At 36.6% G+C, this 16540-nt stretch overlaps 1 long non-coding RNA gene across 1 annotated transcript in view; it reads right to left on the bottom strand.

Moving 5' to 3' along the window:
- Nucleotides 1-2049: 2049 nt before the first annotated feature.
- LOC309632549 overlaps nucleotides 2050-16540 on the bottom strand; it is a 428412-nt gene continuing 413921 nt past the window's right edge. The window contains exon 2 of the long non-coding RNA XR_014246974.1: nucleotides 2050-7447. This is a non-coding gene — a long non-coding RNA (uncharacterized lncRNA). The remainder of the gene's footprint in view (nucleotides 7448-16540) is intronic.

The following is a 16540-nucleotide window of genomic DNA, read 5'->3' as shown; positions in this document are numbered from 1 at the left end:
AGATCAAGGACTCACTACTCTAACGTATCCTTCTTCTTTAACCAATGTTTCTCTAGTTTTGCCTTCTTGTTGTAGGCCAAATGGCATGGTGAGTGAGGTTCTCAGAAAGTTTTGTTTGCCCCTTAATCAGCCCTGGAAGAAATACATGGCAGCAATCTTGTGCTTTCTGTAGAATATGGATATACTTATCTCTTTGTCATTAGTTTGGGACTTCACTCAGAATTATGAGTCCCCCACTCTCCCCACCCCCAACAAAAAAGTCACATTCAACGTCATCTTACATGTTTTAGGAAATATATTTTCTAAAACTTCTATTTTGTTTAGGAACCCATTCTGGTCACGATCAAGGGGAGGAATCTTAGTAATTAGGAAGTATAACCTGACATCCTTACAATGTCAGCTATTGGCTCAATAGCTTGTACAAAATGGACAAATCAAGGTGATCTGAGCAAGTTAAGTAAACCTGGCTACTTAGAGGAGTTGAAGGAATCTGTAAGTTTCCAGGTAAATCACCTACTGTTGGGGAGCACAGCATGGTGAATCCTCCTGATGAAAAGGAGAATCAGAGACTGTCACTGATGAGCGGAGTCTACCTAGAGAACCAGAATCTAGACAACCTTAAGGGGAGATAATGCCAATTTCTGCATGGTTGGGTGGAATGGAAAGTTTGTACAGTGCAAATCATCTTAAACATTTTCACAGAAGAATTAAAACAGAGCTCAAAGAAGTCCTGTACAAGCATAAAATACTCTTGATTTGTTTTAAGTGAACATGAATTAAATATTATTATTTAAACTACTTATTATTGAGTAAAAATGACACTCCAAGAGAAGATTCACCATGGTGATACTGTGGCTTTGTATACATCCTGGTACAGGACCAGATCTGTCATGAGCATGCATACTCATGCTCATGAGTTTTCCAAAATCTAGATGTAACAATAGAATAAGAGATGAAGTCAAAATGAGTTAGCCCACAGGTAATGAAAAACTATGAAGGGTTTAATGAAAGTAAGGTTTTAAAAGTTTTAGAAAAATTTATTTAGTAGTAAGGTGGATTAAAAGGAAAAAAAAAATAAACTGGGACAAGGGCGATCGAGTAGGAAGCTACTGAAATACTTTAAGCAAAAAGGGAGTGCCCCTCAACTAATATTACCCTTAAAAATCTGAAAAAGTCCTCCACAAAACTTTACCAAGTAAAGATACATATTTTATTTTAGCTACAGACAAGGATTACATCCTAAATGCTGCTAAAGGATTCCTTTTCCTTCCACCTTGAAGAGGAATGTTCACAGAAATCCTAGACATAGACAAATGGGGACATATGAGTAACTCTGAAAAGCTAAAAACTGACTCTCTTTTCACTAGTATTTTAGAATATGTTTAATATTTAGTGGTAGCAGTGAGAAACAAGTGTTTTATTAATGAAAGCTGTACACCTCAATTTAAATTTGAAATAAGGAATTTATCATGTGCACGGAACATATCATAGCATTTAGAATATTTGAATTGTCATCAAATTGCAATTTTCCAAACCAGGGAACTTCTTAAGGGTCATAATAAAGGTATTTAAATTAGTTAATGAAACAGAGTACTCGTTCCTAGTAAACACCACACCTCATGGATTATTCAGTTTCAAATTTTCAGCTGTCTGCAGCCATCAAGTAGCTGGCCTCAGGATTTGGTAGGTGTGCTGTGGTTGTATAGTACATTCTGCATGGAAAGCCACAAAAGTACTTCTTAAAAGATAAATTGGCAACAATGAGGGTGAGTGTTTTCTTGTTTGTTTGTTCACTCAAAGGCGGTAACTTTGTTAGGAGTGGGACCTGTCATCTGTGAAAACCTGAATTTATTGACAGCATTTCTAACTTATTTCTCTGATGTTTTAGTGCATGTCATAAAACAGCAACATCATATGTCCAACTGGCCAAGCTCTGAGAACTCTTCTGGCCCACTGTGTGTTGGGGAACAGAATTCTAAGAGTGAAAAGAAGTTATAAGTGCTTAGGCCTATGAGGTCTTATTAGTGTTTTTTTTTAAATTTATGTTTCTGTTTGTTTTTTGCTTGCACTGTGGCTCCTTCTCTGCCCTGGAAAGTCACTCCACTCTCTGAAGGATAAACAGAGAGCTGGGGTACAGTCAACAAAAAAGGAAGCATCATCAAAATTGCTTAAACAAGCCTAGTCCTTGAGAAAGGACCTCTCGGCTCCCCTAGGATCTACACCACAGGTTTTCAGACATCGACGGGTACCGGAATCACCGGGAGAGACTGTTAAAACACAAATTCCTGGGCTTCTTCCCCAGAGTTTCTGATTCAGTAAGTCTGAGGTAGAGCTGGAGGTTTTGCATTTAGCAAGTTCCCAGGTGATTTTAATGTTACTAGGACTGGGATCACGCTTTGAGAACAACTAATTAACTAATTCATGGGGGCCTGAAGTTCCGAAGAGAAATTTGGGGTCCAAATCCTGGATATTTCTAAGTGTTTTGCTTTGGTTTCGGACTGACCTTCTCCGTTGTAATTCCCTTTTGTCTTATAAACCTGCAGTGGTTATAGGAAGCCGATGGAAGAATTATGTCAGAGTTCCAAATACCTCTGTGTACCTTTCAGCCCTGGGCACGTGACCAACAATAAGCAGTGTGGGTCTTGTGGCTCTCCCCTTAGTAATCATGATAATAATTATTATTAGCACTATTTCATAGCTTCTAAGAGATGACATTTGCAATTGGTTGCTTTACTATTTTGCTACTTGTTTGTTTTTTCTTATGTCAGGAGGCTGGAATCCGTAACCCGCTTAAGCTCTGAGGAGGAAGATTTGAGTGAAGACGGACAAGCTTTAACACCCTGCCTCGTGCACAAGGAGCAGTCATCAAAACGCATTTTAAACTACCTTGTGTACAATTTATACTGCAACAGCTGTCATCATCATATATTATCTAAGTGAAAAATAGGAATTGAATGATATTAACATATTAAAAAGTGTAGAGAAAATGAGAAATGAGTCCAAGAAAAATAATTTCTGTCCACAACTGTAAACAATATAAACCAAGAAGAAGAAGAAAAAAAACCTATTTAGGAAAAGTAAGTAGATTTGATTAATCAGATTCAGAAGGCAAATGACAAATAGGTAAAAATGCAAATCTGGAAGAATTAAAAATGTAAAGAAAAATATAGGAGGAGTTAAGTAAAATTAACAATTCCTGTGCAGACAAGTTTACTAGGAATACAGGATACTTGATACATGTTAAATACAATATGGCTTTATAGTTCTCAGATAAATATGTTACACATTAGCTTTTTCAAATTAATAATGGGATAAAAACAAACAGGATGGATTCAGGTAAAGAATGAAAAAAGGAAATCTTTACCTTAATCAAAATATCCAGTATTGGATGATGGAAATCTATATAATGTAAAACTTAAGTGACACATTGTTTTATTCAGCAGGGACAAGAAAATGTTGATTTGTTTGAGGTTTGAGATACAGAGTTAAGTATAGAATCAACCAAGGCCTGACATTTGTCTCTCTACATTTTTACACACTAAGAATTGGTGATTTTAATTATAATCTTAAGGTACTGTAAGATGCTCACTTATAAAATATTAAATTGTGTTCATTATGTTTGACTAAATTTAAATGAGTGTTAAACTTAGAAAATCTTTTGGAAAGATTTTCAATAACCAGAATTGAAGAGGAAGAAGACTCTGTTTATCCCATCACTAACCGACAGGAAGGACAGAGAGAAATGACTGAAGTCAGACTTCTGGGAAGCTCATGCAGTACTTGTTTACTTACATTTTAACTGAAGCCTCAATTTCCACATCTCTAAAATGGAGCTAATGATAGTACCAACCTCATAAGTTTTTTGTGAGATTTAAATTAAATAATTTTTGCAAAATTCTTACGTTGCAGGCACATGATAAGAGGTAAATAAATACCACCTATTTTATTATTACCAGCAGTTGCTGTCATAATATTGTAGTTGTGGTTAATGGATGTTAGTTTTCTATTGCTACTATAACAAATTACCGTAAACTTGGTGGCTTAAAACACCACCAACTTATTATCTTATGATTTTATCTTACCACATGGGAAAACAGATGTGAGTAGGTTAGAAGTCTAACATGGGTCCCATGGGACTAAATTTAAGGTGTTGGTAGAGCTGCATTCCTTTCTGGAGGATCTGAGGGCGAATCTGTTTTCTTGAATTTTCCAGCATCCAGAAATCACCCACGTTTCTTGGCTCCTACGTGGCCACAAAGCCAACCACATGCATCTCTTGACCATTCTTCACTAGTCACATCTCCCTCTGACTCTCTTTTTCTGCCTCCCTCTTCCTCTTCCATTTATAAAGACTCTTGTGATTTCACTGAGCCCACCACGAAAATCTAGGAAAATCTCATCTCAAACTACCTTAACTTAATCACATCTGCAGAATCCCTGTTACCTATAAAGTAGCATATTCATAGGTTCCAGGAATTAGGTTATGGACATCTCTGGGGCCATTACTTTGCCTACAACAATAAGTTACTCAGTACGTGCCACTCATCTAGCATTCTAGTTAAGGTTTCATCAAAACAAACAGAGAAGCAATACAGTTATCTAGGCCACTTTTATTTCAAAGACAGCCACAGCAGATAATTCTAGCCCTCTTTTACCAAAAAAAATCTGCTTTAGGGTGTTAGTTACTTTCAGCAAACATTTACATAGCCCAAACTTAATTACAATCATTCTACTTACATTTTATAATGTGTGGATTTGCTTTTTTTAAAGCAATATATCCTGTCAAAAATGCAAATTAAACCATAAATACCAAGACAGATGTCACAAGGAATATTAAATTTCTTTCCCTTGCTTACAAATCTCAATAAAGATATTCTGATTTTAGAAATATTAACTCATTAATCCCATTCACTCTGGATTTATAGAATGAGAAAACAATCAAGAGCATTTCTCAGGCCTTTTTTTTTTTTTTTAATTTTTATTTATTTTTTGGCTGTGTTGGGTCTTCACTGCTGTGCACCGGCTTTCTCTAGTTGCGTTGAGCAGGGGCTACTCTTCGTTGCGGTGCGCGGGCTTCTCACTGCAGTGGCTTCTCTTGCTGCAGAGCACGGGCTCTAGGCACGTGGGTTTCAGTAGTTGCAGCATGCGGGCTCAGTACTTGTGGCACACGGGCTTAGTTGCTCTGCGGCATGTGGGATCTTCCCGGACCAGGGATCGAACCCGTGTGCCCTGCATTGGCAGGCAGATTCTTACCCACTGTGCCACAAGGAAAGTCCCGTAAGGCCTTGTATTTTGATGGCAGTTTCATTTGTTATATGGAGGAAGAAATGGACTCATAAGTTTCATGTTTTTCCTATTTATATATCATTTTTCTAAACATAGAAAATTTATCTATGAGAAATTTATCTATGAGATATAGCAAAACCACCAAGTAGAAAAACTTTGGGAGTTCATCAAACATTATATAATAACAAAACAACTATTCAAGGATGGTCAAGTACTGTTACATTAAAAAGTATAATTTGTTCTGTAACCTGATTATACAAATACATTCTTCTAATTAGGGTAGATTGATGAAATCTAAGTGTTTAGAATGACTACTCAGGAAAAAAGTGGTATTTAATTAATGCAACTCATAACAGCTTCTACAGTTCTTTGTACTATTGATTCCCTCTTTATGTGAAAAATTACTCATGAATAACTCATATAAAAGAACAGCACCATTCATAAATATAACAGCAGGATATATATGGTAAAAAATATTCAGCAATTTACTCAAGGAAAGCTACTTTATTACTATTTATTTCATAATAATTCTTGGTACTGGACAAAAACAGAGAAAAGCTTACTCTTCTGCTTCTTGATAAATGCTTAATTTTATTTCTAGATTCACAAAAAATTAGATGAGTATTTGAAATTATCCATAATTAAATGATAATGCATACTCACTCACCATTAAGTAAAACATATGTTAGAGAGTCTAAAACTAATTGCATGTTGTCAAATGCATATGTGTAATAAAAATTTATTTTCATAACAGTCTATAATTATATATTTCACAATAGACTAATGGATTTTCAGGAGCCATCACATTGTGCAGTGCTCACTCATTAAACAACATAGTGAATAATTTAGAAAGAGCTGTTTTCTTTCTTATGCTATCAAAAATGAATTAAAACCAAGTAAAATTCTGGTTCAGGAAACCAGAATCAATTTGTATTAATAGTCTAAAGGAAAAAGATCAGAGTAATTCTTTGTCAGGATTTTTTTTTTTTTAATATTTTACTAAAGGTGTAGTGTTAAAAGATCGAATTTTGGTACTAGGCACATCCTTATTGAAACCCATCCCATGGGGTTTGTTGGTTAAAGTAATAATAAATAAATTAATCACTTTTAGTATAGTAATTGAAAGGACTATGAAAACTAATTCTTGGCTACCTTTTTATATCATACTTTGCCCCTAAACAGAATACAAGTGAGAAGGGGAATAATGTAGAAAAACAAAAATAACTTCAGAATACTTGTACTGTAGATCTCTTTGTCATGGGTTTCTTTAGCTTTACATCAGATTCTGAAAGACTTTGTACTCCGTGGGCCATGTCTACACTAACTCAGCCCAGCAGGCCATGGGATGCGAAAACTGACTGTGACAAGCTCAATCTACAGAGTCAGTATTCACAATTGGTATGGATGCCATAGCTCTACTGATGATGCAGTGGTCCATGTTAATTTATAAAACCACAATAGCCATGAAAATAATCTTGGGTTTTGAATATCCTTGTAATTTTTGTCCTGTAATACCATTAGAATAATAATAAAGGAAAAATCAAGCAGCACACACATAATAAATTTTTAGGATTTTATCTTTAGTCAAAACAGCAGAAGTCAGAGGCCATCATTCATATATCAACATTTATTTAGTACTTATTAAGTTCCAGAATCTGGGCAAGGCACTTTCACTTATTACTTTGTCTTATCACATATTTCATTCAGGCTTTAAAGTGGAAAATCTAGGTTATTTTGCAAGTTAAACACACCATCATTTGTTTTACTGGGGAAAAGTTCAACTAATTTTTTTTTTGATTTTTTTTTTTTAATTTATTTGTTTTACTTATTTTTTATTTTTGGCTGCGTTGGGTCTTCATTGCTGCACACAGGCTTTTCTCTAGTTGCAGCGAGCGGGGGCTGCTCTTTGTTGCAGTGTTTGGGCTTCTCATTGCAGTGGCTTCTCTTGTTGCAGAGCACGGGTTCCAGGCGCGCGGGCTTCAGTAGTTGTGGTACGCAGGCTCAGTAGTTGTGGCTCATGGGCTCTAGAGCACAGGCTCAGTAGCTGTGTTGCATGGGCTTAGTTGCTCCGTGGCATGTGGGATCTTCCTTGACCAGAGCTCGAACCCGTGTCCCCTGCATTGGCAGGCGGATTCTTAAGCACTGCACCACCAGGGAAGCCCTAGTTTTTTTTGATGCTTTATTCTAAAATTCTCAAATCAGTTTTTGGTTAATATTTATACTTCTTTTATTAGTTTTAATTGAGTTAATTTAATTGGATTTAATTGATCAATTTTATTGATCTTAAATCATCTTTAAGAATAAAAATCTGACTTAAGAATAAAACTACCAGTTCCTTTGGTTCTGATACATTGTTTCTGAAGACTGAGTCTCTGAAAATACATCAGCATTTCTTTAATGTAGGGGAGAAGAGAGAAAATAGAGAAGAAAGTAATGTTTTTCAGCCAAACTCAGAGCTAGTTGACTTCCTACAAAGGAAGAGGAGGCAGGGGTAACAAAGCTATTTTGTAAGACTAAAGCCATGAGCTAGGCTGGATAGGTACTTGTGAAGGAAGAGGACATTCTGGATATGTTTTTATGGTTAATTAAATGGTATTTATTATAATATTGTCCCCTGAGTTGTTAAGTTTTTTGGTATCTGTAGTAAAAATTGTCACTTTTTTTTCTCACTTTCTAACATGAACTAGTTCTTTCTCCAAATCATTTGGTAGGAACTGAATGGTCCTTGGTGTTTCTACCCCCACAGAACAGAGTCACTTCAAAATAGGTATTCAGTCCTGAAAACACACATATGAAAATAGCTCACAGTACCCTACTGGACTGAAAAAGCATGTTAGGTCCTTGTTGACAGGTCTGAGAATTACAGTCATGTCATTAGCAAGGACTTCAAACTTCAGGGGGCGGATCAGCTGTCGTCATGGCTCCCCCTGTAGGGCAATGGCATTCATTAGAACGGGGATTGAATTTCCATTCAGCCCTGACAGGCTGTCCTCAGATACCAACCCAAGACTCCCTCTCTTGTTTATCATTATCAGTAAAAATATCTGATAGTCTTTTCTCCTTGAGCAGATGTGTAAGCAAACAGGAAAGTATGGCCTGTCAAAATGACAATGTACATTGATTCCTCTTATCTAGATGTCTTTGGGAAGACAGCTTATCTCAAATTTACAAAAGAAGGAACTCAGTGTTTCTTCATCAATAAATGATGATGGCAGGCCTGGTTTATAACTAATTGCCTGTTTCCAAAGCAACGTTTAAAATGTAATGCAGGGGCTTCCCTGGTGGCTCAGTGGTTGAGAATCTGTCTGCCAATGCAGGGGACACGGGTTCGAGCCCTGGTCTGGGAGGATCCCACATGCCGTGGAGCAACTAGGCCCGTGAGCCACAATTACTGAGCCTGCGCATCTGGAGCCTGTGCTCCGCAACAAGAGAGGCTGTGACAGTGAGAGGCTCGTGCACCGCAATGAAGAGTGGCCCCCGCTCGCCGCAATTAGAGAAAGCCCACGCACAGAAATGAAGACCCAACACAGCCAAAATAAATAAATTAATTAATTAAAAAAAAAATGTAATGCAAAGCATCCACCCACTATAAACTGATGGGAAACTACCTTTGCTTCTGAATAAAGGCACATTATTTAGAAGGGATAAAAAACAAAAACATTATTGCTATTACAAAAGTATAAAAATATACATAATTTAAAGTAATAGTTATAAACTAAGAACTAAAGTATAAGTTTGTAAGGTTATATTTATACAAGTAAATTATAATATGTGGACTATAAATAATATAAAGATGCATCTTACACATGGGGAGTATTTTCACTAAGATGTGAAAATACAGTAAAGTGGGTTTTATCACTAATCATCAGGCAAATGCAAATGAAAACCACAATGAGATATCACCTCACACCTGTTAGGATGGCCATTATCAAAAAGACAAGAGATAACAAGTGTTGGCAAGGATGTGGAGAAAAGGGACCCCTGGTATACTGTTGGTGGGAATGAAATTGGTACAGCCATTATGGAAAACTGCATGGAGGTTTCTCAAAAAATTACAAAATAGAACTATCATATGATCCAGCAGTCCCACTTGAGGTTATTTATCCAAAGAATTGAAATCATTATTTCAGAGAGATACCTGCACTCCCATTATTCACAATAGACAAGATATGGAAAAAAATATCCTAAATATTCATTGATGGATAATTGGATAAAGAAAATATGGTATACACATACAACGGAATATTATTCAGCTTTGAAAAAGAAGAAAATCCTGCCATCTGCAACAACATGAGTGGATCTGGAGGACATTATGCTAAGTGAAATAGGCCAGACACAGAAAGACAAATACTGTATGATCTCACTTATATGTGGAGTCTAAAATAGTTAGTTGAACTCATAGAAGCAGAGAGTAAAATGGTGATTACTGGAACTGGGGGGAGGAGAAAATAGAGAGGTGATAGTCAAAGGGTACAAAGTTTCAGTTATGCTAGATACATTTTGAAGATCTACTATATATTAGCACAGTGCCTGTAGCTAAAAATACTAGCTAACTATGGCTAGCAAATACTTAAAATTTGCTAAGAGGGTAAATCTTATATTAAATACTCATATCACACACACACAGACAAATAATAGAGTTTGGAGGAAACTTTGGGAAGTGATGGGTATGTCTATGGCCTTAATAGTGGTGATAGTTTCATGGGTATACACTTATCCCCAAACTCACTGAGTTGTATACATGTACAGCTTTTTACATGTCAACCATAATTTAATAAGGTGGTTTATATAATAATAATAAAAGAATTCTATAACTTTTCACTCTTATACTCAACTTTTTCTCTTCATTTTTATTTTTAAATGCATAAAGTTTGGAAGGGTATCATATTTTATACCAAATATCAAAACCTTCCTATTGTTATGAAATATAGGTATTTATTAATAAGTGTGATTGACCAGTAAATGAGAGAAGAGGACAAAACTCATCAACTCAGTGCAAACCACCACCTTCTTACCACTGCACCCTATCTCTCTTCTAGGCCATTCCTCAGAATGTAGTGTGAACCTGGGAATGGAGGAGGTAGTTTGCCAGAAAGTAAAAATATATGTATTATTTATAATTATTTCCATGTCCCTACAATTTTACCAGATAAGGAGAGTGGCCTAAGTGCATTCTTTTAGTCCTTCTGAATTTCTGGATTCATTCCTTCAGCTTAGGATGTAGATATAAAGAGCTAGAGAAGAATCATCTATAATTACTCAGCTATTACATCTGGGGTGCCACATCCATTCTGAGCTTGAAGTTTGGTTGCAGGTTGAAATCAATCTGAACTGTTTCACTCACAGCAATTACCAACTATGTACCATGCAAGCTATTTAATTTCCCCATACTTCAGTTTCCTCATCTGTAAAGTGGGGATAAATGTATTTACTTCAAGTGTCTCTGGAAGGATAAAATGAGATATTTCACATAAAGTTCTTAGAGCAATGCCTAACACATGGTGAAGTTTCAATAAATTTACTCTAAACACCATTAAACTATAATGGTTAATAACTATGTTTCGGGCCAGTTCTTCAAAATGGACATTACATATCAATTAAGCCTAACTAATAAATTATTCTTGAGGATTCGAAAAACTAAGTTTGCAGTGTCCAAAAATGATCACCTTGACTTCTGTGAAGTCATATAAACTCAGAGATTTTGGCTGAGTTTTACTCATACAAATCAACACCTCTGTTTGGATAACTTGTCCTAAAAGTGTGTAGCCTCAAAGTCAAAAATATTTAGAAAAAGTTAGGCTTTGCTGTGATAATTCTCCTTTACAGAGGAAGGGCTGGGTAGAAGAAGTACAGAGTTTATTTTGATAGAGTGATGCATACTTTGAATTTTGAGTGCTATGTCTCTATTCTTAACATAGACTACTGAAAGGTGTTTCTAAATTTATTTGCCAGCTAGCCATGTAAATAGAAATAGCATATTTCTCTGGGAATACTTAATTTAAAAGCTAGGTAGATCTTACTCTGAATAGCCAAAGCAATCTTGAGAAAGAACAAAGCTGAAAGTATCATGCTCCCTGATTTCAAACTACATCACAAAGCTATAGTAATGAAAACAGTATTGCACTGGTATAGAAACAGACACCTAGATCAATGGAACAGAATAGAGAGCCCAGAAATAAATCCATACATATATGGTCAAGGACTTTACATGAAAGATGCCAAGAATATACAATGGGGAAAGGGCAGTCTCTTCAATAAGTGGTGCTGGGAAAACTAGACAGCTACATGCAAAAGAATGAAACTAGACCGCCACAGTCTTGCATCATACACAAAAATTAACTCAAAATGGATTAAAAACTTGAACATATGATCTGAAACCATAAAACCCCTAGAAGAAAACATAGGTAGTATGTGTGTTCATTGAAATTGGTCTTGGCAGTGATATGTTTTGGATTTGACACCAAAAGCAAAAATAAACAAATGGAACTATATCAAACTAAAAAGCTTCTGCACTACAAAGGAAACCATCAATAAAATGAAAAGGCAACATAATGAATGATAAAACATAAATCACATATTTGATAAGGGGTTGATATCTGAAATATATAAAGAACTCACACAGCTCAATAGCAAAAAACCAAACAGTCCAATTTAAAAATGAGCAGAGGATCTGAATAGACATTTTTCCAAAGAAGACATACATGGCAAACAGGTACATGAAAAGGTTTCATCAGGAAAATGCAAGTCAAAACCACAGTGCGATATCACACCTGTTAGAATGGCTATTATCAAAAAGATAAGAAGTAAGAAGTGTTGGTAAAGATGTGGAGAAAAGGGAATCCTTGTGCACTGTTGATGGGAAAGAAATTTGTGCAGCCACTATGGGAAACAGTATGGAGGTTCCCAAAAAAGTTAAAAATCTAACTACCATATGATCCAGCAGTTCCACTTCTGGGTATTTATCTGAAGAAAAGAAAAATCACTAACTCAAAAAGATATATGCACTCCAATGTTCATTGAAGCATTATGTACAATAGCCAAGATATAGAAGCAACCTAAGTGTACGACGATGGAAGAATGGATAAAGAAAATGTGATATATGTATTATATATATAATATATATATGATATATATGTAATATCATTCAGCCATAAAAAAGACTTAAATCATGCCATTTGTGACAACTTGGATGGACCCTCAGGGCATTATGCTAAGTGAAATAAGTCAGACAGTAAAAGACCATATGATCTCACTTATATGTGGGATCTAAAAATAACACTGAGCTCATAGATACAGAGAACAGATTGGTGGTTGCCAGAGCCAGGGGATGAGGGAATGGGCGAAAGGTACAAATTTTCACTTATAAAATAAATAAGTCATGGCGGAATGTAATGTATAGCATCGTGGCTATAGTTAATTTTACTGGATTGTATATTTGAAAGTTGCTGAAAGAGTAAATCTTAAAAGTTCTCATCACAAGAAAAAAAAATTGTAACTATGAATGGTGATGGATGTTAACTACTTATTGAGCACAGTGAGTCTAGTTAACACCCATCACCATACATAATTTTTTCAGTATATACAAATATCGAATTAAAAAAAAAACTGGACAGCTCTTCTTCACTCTTCCCTTCTTCCCTCACTGAAAGAAAATACCAAAGTTTTTGCTTTGGTACCTGTCAACTTCCACCAAGTACGTGGTTCATACCCCCAAACATCAACCCTATTTACCATCTGAGTCACATACAAGATCTGACAGGCAAATCAGACTTAAACAAATCAGAGATTTTACCAGGCATTATGTTTTACTAGTAATTTCAAGGATGCAGATAATCAAGAGACTCGACAGAGCAGAAAGATGCCTAGGACATCAAGGGCAGTTCCCCGAGTCTTATCCTGCCATGTGAAACATTAACCTTTGGCCCAGAATAATAGATGAAAAAGAAATCTCTAAAAGTGAAGTCTACGGGGTTACTTCATATAGTAGAAGTAGGCTTTAATTGTGAAACATCTCCATTTAATACCCTAGAGAGTTATAACACTTCTATGGCCTTCTCCAGGAAGCCATGACTCATAGATTCTAAGTTTATTAAATAATCCATTAGCCAGGGAACAGTTCCACCCTCAGACCTGCCAGGTAGAGCCCCTGCCCCAGGACAGGTCCCTCAGAGGACTCTGGAGTCCCTTCATCAGAATTTTCTAAGTCCCGCTTCAGTGTCTGGGACTATATGAAGCAGTCCATCCAGGCAGGATGCCCTAAGCTCAAATCTGGTCCTACATGGATCCTGGTCACCAGGAGAACCTAACTCAAAATTTTCTGTCCCATTCTGACGGCTGGGACTGCCTGAGACCAGCAGTACTGTCTCATCAAGATGCCCTTGGCCAGGACCAGATTCCCTCAGGGTATCCCCCTTTGATGGAATGTGAATAAATCACAGACCAGCTGTTTTAACTCTTTTCATTTTGAAAAAAGGCAGCTTAAGAAACTGCCTATATTTCAATTTCAGCTCCACTCTGTACTGGCTGCATGACCTCACACAGTTATTTAACAACTTTGTGCTTCAGTTTAGTTATTACATGTAAAGCATGAGTTTGTTTCACAAATATTTATTGAACATCTACCATGGACTATATAACCTTCTAGGTGGTTGAGATACATCAGTGACAAAAACAAAGACTCCTGTCCTCATGAAAGTAATTAGGAACTCCCTCCCACCATCAAAAATTTTTCCTATATACTTTGAAAGATTTTTCATCTTAAAAATATTTCCTGTCTTGAAATAAAAATATTCTAGATGGAAGGTACAGTTTAACATGTATCAGCCAAAAACCTCACTTAGTAAACATTTAAGCAGAGTTCAACTGACAACTAAAAACACAAAAATGAAACACTGGTCAAATATTGTTGGGCTGGAGCTGTGTGCTGGTGAGCTGGCTCAAAAACAACAAAAAAGTTTTGATGTGCAGGGTTTGCTGATTTCTGTGGTGTAAATACTCTCTTCATAGCCACCAATAGTAGCTTTCAACCAGCTTGTAAAATTCCTGGATTTTCCACAATCAGCTGAACAGCAGGTACAAGTTGGCTTCAGCAAACCACTGCGCTGGTGGAGAGTGGGTGGGAGGGTCAAAGGCAAACAAAGTGAAGCAGAGCTGGCAGTAAGGAAGGCAGAGGAGGTCAGGGAAACTTTGTCCCACGTACAAATACACATAGGATACGTTCTGGGCTTCTCCATAGCTTTGCACCCCACACACGGATGAGTTTTTATACTTACTAATAATAGCACTCAGTGTTATTTAAAAAAAATACTAATAATAAAGTATCAGCTGACCTTAACCTTAACAAGAACAATAATTAACCCAGCTACTAAAGCAATTTTCTGCTACTTTCAAAGAAGTAATATTCATTCAACTTTAAGAAGGTAATAATCCTGATGTATTCAGCACCAGTGAGAGTACGTCTGACATAGTTTGACTACTTTGGACACCATCTTCATACACAAATACACGCAAACACAGGCACACATAACTAATAGCATTTACCTTGTGCCAGGAGCCATCATAAGAATGAGAGTGAGGCATTCTGCTTATGTCACTTATATTTCTCAGCCACCTAGAAGACTGCGTGGTATATGGTAGGTGCTCAACAAATATTTGTAAAATGAACGTTTTACGCGTAATAAGTAAACAGGCACAGAGAGGTTAAAAAACCGTCCAAAGTCGTGGAGCTAGTACGGAGTGGAACTGGAATTCAAACATAAGCAGTCTTTTAAGGGGTTGTTTGCAAAACTAAAGACTGGCAAGAGGAAGAGAAACAAGAGTATGAACTTACAGGAAATTAGATGGTACACAGAATGGGTGGCAGACTTGCAATTACTCAGTCTGGAAGAGACAAAAGCTCAGGTTAGAACTGTTTTGACCTAGTAAAATATAAGCTGTTTTGAAAATACTGCTGAGTACCTCAGGTTAGAAGAAGGAGAGAGGTGAGAAGAACTCTAAAGTGATAAATCCTCAGGAAGGCAGAATTTCAGTTCAAAATAAGAGGAATTACTGGTGTCCAACAATGCAGGTAGGACATATAGGAAACAAGTGACTCCACCTCTTTCCACTTCATTCATAGAAAGTATTCAAGCAGAGGACAAAGAAGAGATCTCTTCATCAAGTGGCAAGTTAGGTTTATGGCCATTAGGATTTTCCCAGTTCAAATATTCCTTGTCTTAAGTAGAAACAGGAATCCAATAAATACATTTTAAAGCATCTTCGCCATCTTACGTACCACCAAGTCATAAGTTGGCTTAAATATTTGAGAATATTTTGATATATTTGCCTGGTTTGAAATTGTCTTTTTTAAAAAATCAAAATGAAGACAGAAAACTAGGTACAGACAAAAAACCCAAGAGAAAAACGTTTGCCAATCAACCCCGCCTATAAAGTCTCCAAAACATCACATATTCAATAGCATCTAAAATTTTATCCTAGCTAATTTTTCAGGAAGTGCACAAATTCAATAAGAAATGTTTTTAATCAGTCACTTACTCATCAACATGTCTCTAAGCTATGGAAATTAGAAAAAGTTTCTCACAAAGATCAAGGGGTAATATCTTACAGTAGCAGGTCAATGCTTATATATGGGTTTCTTATTTCTCTGTGGATCCTTCAGAAGAATGCAGTCAGTACCAAGATATAATGTAGCTGCTATGCATAAAGTTACTGGAAATGATTTATTATTCTCTCCAGCATTAGGTTTGTGGAACTTGCCATGTGATAAATATTAAGAATATTATATAGAGGGCTTCCCTGGTGGCGCAGTGGTTGAGAATCCGCCTGCCAATGCAGGGGACACGGGTTCGAGCCCTGGTCTGGGAAGATCCCACATGCCACGGAGCAACTGGGCCCGTGAGCCACAATTACTGAGCCTGCACGTCTGGAGCCTGTGCTCCGCAACAAGAGAGGCCGCGATGGTGAGAGGCCCGCGCACCGCGATGAAGAGTGGGCCCCGCTTGCCGCAACTAGAGAAAGCCCTCGCACAGAAACGAAGACCCAACACAGCCAAAAATAAATAAATTAATTAATTTAAAAAAAAAAAGAATATTATATAGAGAAACCTGAAGTACTTTATGTCATCAGAATCTATACTGGTGATTATTATTACCAGTGTTATTGATTTTTGGATGTGCTTTTGGTACCCTTAGGGCCAGGACATAAGCACCCTTATGCAAACTAGAGAAAAGGTTCCTGTTGGGCAGATCGACTAAAA

This window comes from Balaenoptera borealis, assembly GCF_965194805.1.
Source record: "Balaenoptera borealis genome assembly, chromosome: 7".
NCBI lineage: Eukaryota > Metazoa > Chordata > Mammalia > Artiodactyla > Balaenopteridae > Balaenoptera > Balaenoptera borealis.
Note: the sequence above shows the minus strand (reverse complement) of the source record. Positions and strands in the feature narration are given on the sequence as shown.